At 48.3% G+C, this 5752-nt stretch overlaps 1 pseudogene; it reads right to left on the bottom strand.

The window, feature by feature from the left end:
- Positions 1 to 223: 223 nt before the first annotated feature.
- On the bottom strand, positions 224 to 1064 carry LOC122703728 (annotated as a pseudogene).
- Between the last annotated feature and the right edge of the window lie 4688 nt (positions 1065 to 5752).

The raw sequence follows: 5752 nt of genomic DNA, 5'->3' as shown, positions 1-5752 counted from the left end.
TGAGAGACCCTGAAGTATAGGACCTGGCTCAACTGGCCCTGGACGCCTATCTCACAATAACTGCAACATGATAAATGTGGGCTTTAAGTTGCTAGGTTTATCCTAGCAGTCTGTTAAATAGCAATAGATGATGAATGCAGTAGACTTCACCTGTCAACCTTTCTTTCCATACATGAATCTTTTTTTTTAATAGACAAGTTACTTAATTAGGTTCTCTGCAAGTTCAGAACACTACTTTGTGAGGATAAATTCCGTTTGTGAGAGCAAACACAGAGCAGAGGTCCCCCTGGAGCCCAGGGACAGCTTTGATTCTTTGAATTTGTGAGTCCACAGCTTTCTGATCAACCTTGTGTTGCTCTGTGATCTCGTATCTCTCTGTGTCAAAGATCTCAGCCTCCTAGTGTCGGGGCTTACACAGCTCCTGCTTCTTGAAGTAAGCATCAGTGAGATGTTCGGGGATTTTCACACCACTAATATTGATTTTGGTGGAGGTGGCAGTGACAGATTTCTGGTGTGTTCTATGCAGAGGAACTCCATTGAGGGACAGAGGGCCAGTCATAAGTAGCAAGCCCCGGCCCAGCTGCTTCAGGGGACGGCCCTCTTGCCTCTGTGGTGCTCAGTGAGGAAGAGCGGAGTGGTCCCGGGAGTGCTGGGCAGCAGCTTCCTCACGTGCTTACTGGAGGGTCTTCGCCGTGACTCAGCAGCTCCCGAGGCACATCTTCAGGAGGGCGACACCTTGGCATTTATTTGCGAAGTTTGATCACGCAGGTACCACCATTCTTGTCGCCACCAGCTGGTTTTGTGACAGTAGCAAGAAGCCTAACCTTTTTCTTTCCAACGTTAGATTTAGCTGCTGAATACTTCCTCTTGTACAAGGCCATTCTGGAGTACATAGCTGATCAGGAATATCTGCCAGTTCCTCTGACCAGGACAGGATTTCGGCTGCAGTGGGGCTTCCCCTTCTTCCCCTTCTTCACCTTTTTAGCCTTGTCGCCAGCATCAGCCTTCTTGGCTTCAGGTTTTTTCTCCTTAGTATCTGGCTTCTCGGCCTTTTCACCTGCCATCTTGCGAGATGGGAAAGAGCCATACATGGATCTTTAATGTTCACTGATAATTACAAAACAGATCTTCTTTGGACCTTGCCACTGCTACTTCTAAGATCGTAGACAGACACACAAATGAAGCCCAGTGCGTTCTCACTGTGTATCATACTATGTTGGAATCTGTCATCTCCTTAGAGAGTTGTATGTGGATTAACAGATGCTATAAGGTAAACATCACCCAGCCTCTGTGGTCTGAAATGTGGCTCTAGTTATGTCATCCCCCCACATAAAGGCCTTCCATAGTTCTCCATGAAATACAGACTCCTGACCCAAACCACCTTTCCAGGCTTTTTCCCCATTACACCACTCCCTGCCCTGCCTCCCCATGTATGTCTTCTCTCCTGCCCTCGGTGGCACTCTCCCCTCCCCTCACCATCTCCTGTCTGCCAGGGGAAAGCCCACCTCTTCCATGGGGTGTGTCCCTGATCCCACGACCACCCCAAGCCCGGTGCTCTGTCTCCCCCTTTCTGCCCCCACACAACTTTGACCTTGCTTGGAAACCTGTCCTGCGCTGACCTTCTTCCTGGCTTGAGCTCCGCCTCTTCTCTGCTTCTGCCTTCTCTCCCCCACATGAGACCAAACGCTCCCCACCGGGAGAGACTGTCCGTCATTCTCTGTATAGCCCTTCCCACACCTGCAGCACCAACTCAGGCTCAGTGCGGAGGGGGTTACTGGTGTTTGTGGAACTGAATATAATGAAGGGCAGATCCATATGGGGGTGCAGACATCCAGAGGGTGGGGGGAAAGTTTCTACTAAAGAAGTACCCTGTGGCCACAGGATTTTGGAAAACAAGGTGTGTCCTGTCCCTCAGGAAGCATCTGCATGGATGTTAGATGATTCAAGTTTCTAAGAAGTGCTGCAGAAAAATATGGGCACCCCAACATCGGCTCTGATTTGTGTCATGCTGGGATTTGGCAGGAGAACTGGAGGCAGCCTAGTCATGTGTCCACAACGCCACTGCCCACTTGGCTCTCACCTCACAGTGGGTGCAGCATGGTGGCTTTTCTCGTGGTCAGGCTGTGTTTATCAAGCTAAATAGTCATTCATTCCTCTGGTTTATTCACAGGCGAGTCCAGAATGGTTTAAATTCATGATGCTCTGAAAGGATGCTCAACTCCTGAAACTACACAAATCCTACTGTTAGGAACGAAGCTATCCACACTGTGTTCAAACTGTGTTTGATAACTAGTTTGACCTGACCCTGTCCTCCTTGGATTATCTCCTCAAAGTTCCAGAAACCGTATTTAAAGATTTCAGATGTTAGAGACTCACCTTTTCACCAACCTTTGCCAGAGTCAATCCTACTTAACTGATGTTTAATAAGCATTTCCTGTGTGTCAGGCATCCTGCTAGGTGCTGAGGGTACAAAACTTAGTAATAAACGGTTCTTACCCTAAAGGATATATAGCCTGACTCAGAACATGACAGATTCTCCTCCTACAGTTCTGTGAGTGCTGAAATCCTGATATGCTCGGGGTCACAAGCAAGACTGGAGGAGGAGACACAGTCTAGAGAAGGCAGTTAAAAGATGCCAAAAGGTTACTCTGGGAATAAAGGTGGAAAAAACAAGTCCAATTCAACAGACTTGTTTTTTTAACACTCACTCTCTGCCAACAACTCTGTCTGCCAGGTCCTAAGGGTTCTAAGATGAATGAGACACACTCCCTTCCGTCCAGGACCTTAACTGGGGATGGTGGGGGCAGAGGTCAGGTGACGCTTATAATGGGGGTCAGGTGAGGGGCTGATTAATGGGCACATGCAATCCAAGGACCGTGTGATGAATTGCTGGTAGAGGAACCTTCCATTTTCATTTAGGCAATCATTTCTTGCCTCGACTCTTTTTAAAAAAGAGCTAACATCATCTCTGTCAGTGACTTGAGCCCATAAACCTAAAGACCTAATAGCTGTGAGCTTCAGAATTTCCATCTGGTCTCTGATACTCCCCACCTTAGACCTCCTTCTCATCCTCTCTCTCCTCATGCTTGGCTTCCACGAAGGGCAGTTGCAGGGAAGGGAAAGGACGGGGGCTTGCCTCCTCTCGTGGTCTTGATGACCACGGGATTCATTCTGGACAGCCTGTAGTAAAGCGACAACGGCAACTAAGTCTGGAACATGTGTCCAGGGCTGCAGTCGGGGGTACTTTTGAGTCTGTTGCTTAGTTGTTGTATGTCCCTGGGCCCATTTCCTAAGTTCCATTGTGTGTTTATGTCATCTCTAAAATGGGGTAAAAAGGACACTTCATGGGGCGTCCACGGATGGTATTCTGTGCTAAGCACAGTCTTCATGGAGGCTCTATTGGGTGCTTAATTAATGCTAATTCTCTCCCTCATTTGCTTTAAAGCGGAGGCACATGTGTTCAGAGTGTATTAAGAAGAACGCTTAACTTTCAGCTCAGGAGCTCAGACATCAGGATCACTGATGTAGCTTTGAAGGCTGGATTTTTCTACAGTGACCATGGTTACAGGCAGGCTGTTCCCTTTTCCTGGTAAGTGCTGGAAAAGTACCCTTTTCCTCTTCTGTTGGAATTGAGACAATTTGGCCATTTTATCTGTATCTAAAACAGGTGATGTGGAAACTTTTGTTCTGTTCTTGGAGAATTCCACCATCTCATTTTTCTCCAGGTTACCTTGAGACAGCCAGAGGAGATGGTAGTTTATGTTGGCACACGGGATTGAGAGAGAACATAAAAGTGGGTGGGACATATCTTTAGTGATGGATGGAGATGTGAATATTTTTGGCTTACACATCAGTTTTCTTTTGCTATTGTAATCAAGCCAAGAAAGCACCAATTACTTTAGGTCTTTCCTGGAGTAATTAATTCACCTGAAATGCCTTCATCTCCTCCCTTCCTTTCATCCTGTCCCCATGACTTATTTCTCTTTATTCAAATAATACTTTTTTTTGAGAGAGAAGGAAGTTTTGGGGTTTATGTACACAAGAGAAGGAAGTGGTACATGTAGAAAAAGGAGGGGGCCCCCTTTTTCCCTTCAGGGGCTGAGGGACTGGTGGCTGGGCAGAAGGCAGTCAAGACAGGCACGCCTGCCTCCATTCCTCGTCTGAGTGTGAAGCCTCTGGCCTTACGGTTCTCAGTACAGGGGGAGAGAGGGGGCCCCCAGGACTCAAGGAGAAGAGAGAATGGATGCAGGCACCTGAGGCCTGCAGGGGAAGCAGGAGAACTAAGATGAGGCATGGGTCTGGAGGCTTGTGGGTGGCACCTAAAGAAGCACAGGTCAGCAGGGACCCACACAGAGGAAACCCAGGGGTGAAGATGCAGCCGGCAAGGGTCCGCTCCTCTCACAGCTCTGTGGGTCTGACCCCTTCCGGGATCCTTTTAGTTACAGTTCATCATGAGCTTCTATCTTGGGGAACATCCAGTGGGTCAGGCCCTGTCTTGGAACTGGTGGTTGTTGCTCAGTCACTCAGGCGTGTCCGACTCTTAGCGACCCCTCGGACCGCAGCATGCCAGGCTTCCCTGTCCTTCAGCATCTCCCGGAGTTTGCTCAAACTCATGTCCATTGAGTTGGTGATGCCATCCCACCGTCTCATTCTCTGGAACTGGGGATATGAACAAAATTAGGACGTGATCCCAGCTCCTGAGGTGTGACAGGCGGCTTCCCAGTCAAATCAGTCTCCCTGGAACTTCAGAGCGTTTCTGACTCAGCAGACAGGGCAAGGCTGCCATTTCCCCACATAGTGAATGAGCAGGCGGTCAGGGCCCCTTTTTTGCAGGCCCCAGCGCTAAGGGCCTCACATAAGAAGAGGTAAAATAACTAAACAGTGATGTGCTGGCGCAGCTCAGCTCACAAGAATCAGTTATGCACATTTCTTGATCCTTGACGTGCAGTGACATCACATTGATACTTTGAAGTCAGCCATGGAGGCATTATTTACACCATGGAAATCGGTAAATGGTAAAAAGTAACTGGTATTTCCCTTTCTAGAAAGCCAGTTGTTAAACACCTGTGTGTGTGTGTGTGTGTGTGTGATGTTCCCATTTAATTTAATCTTCACAATAAACTCAGGTTTTATGCATGGAATAATACTTTATAGCTTTCAAGTCACTTTTAAATATGTTGCCTTCCTCTCCGTGTAATCCCAGGAGGGTAGGTAGGGCAGGGGTACTATCTCCATTTTAAAGAAACGGTGGCTCTGAGAGGTCACACGGCCAGGAGGGCCGTACCTGACGTGGAGTCCACGTTAGGTTCCTGACTGCTCTCCCTGCTCTGGCTGGCACTGCCCAGCATTTAGAGCATTCGGAGTCTGGTTCTGAGTCAGTGTCCTGACCACAGGGGCTGGGGGTACCAGACCTGACCCTGTTCTCAGATATCTGATAACAGGAAGCGTCCCAACACTGGCAGGCGTTGCCAACCCTGCAAGGTGACAAACGACCTTCCTGCTCTGCTTGTTTTTGTACACTGTGCCGCCTCCTGCTAGGTTCAGGGCCTAAATAGGCAGGCTGACAGGGACCTCCAGTCCAGGCGTGTTATATTTTGAAGGGAATGTCATGTTGTGCCAGGGAAGCCAGCCCATGGCTGGCATGGAAAGAAGAGAATCCGGAAGTTTAAAAAACCTGCTCCAAAACAATTAAAAAAAAAAAAAAAACAAATAAAAAACCTGCTCCATTCAGGTCTTGGCCGAGGCCATGGGA

Source organism: Cervus elaphus, chromosome 11 (assembly GCF_910594005.1).
Source record: "Cervus elaphus chromosome 11, mCerEla1.1, whole genome shotgun sequence".
NCBI lineage: Eukaryota > Metazoa > Chordata > Mammalia > Artiodactyla > Cervidae > Cervus > Cervus elaphus.
The sequence above is the reverse complement of the archived record's forward strand: the minus strand, read 5'-3'. Positions and strand labels throughout refer to the sequence as shown.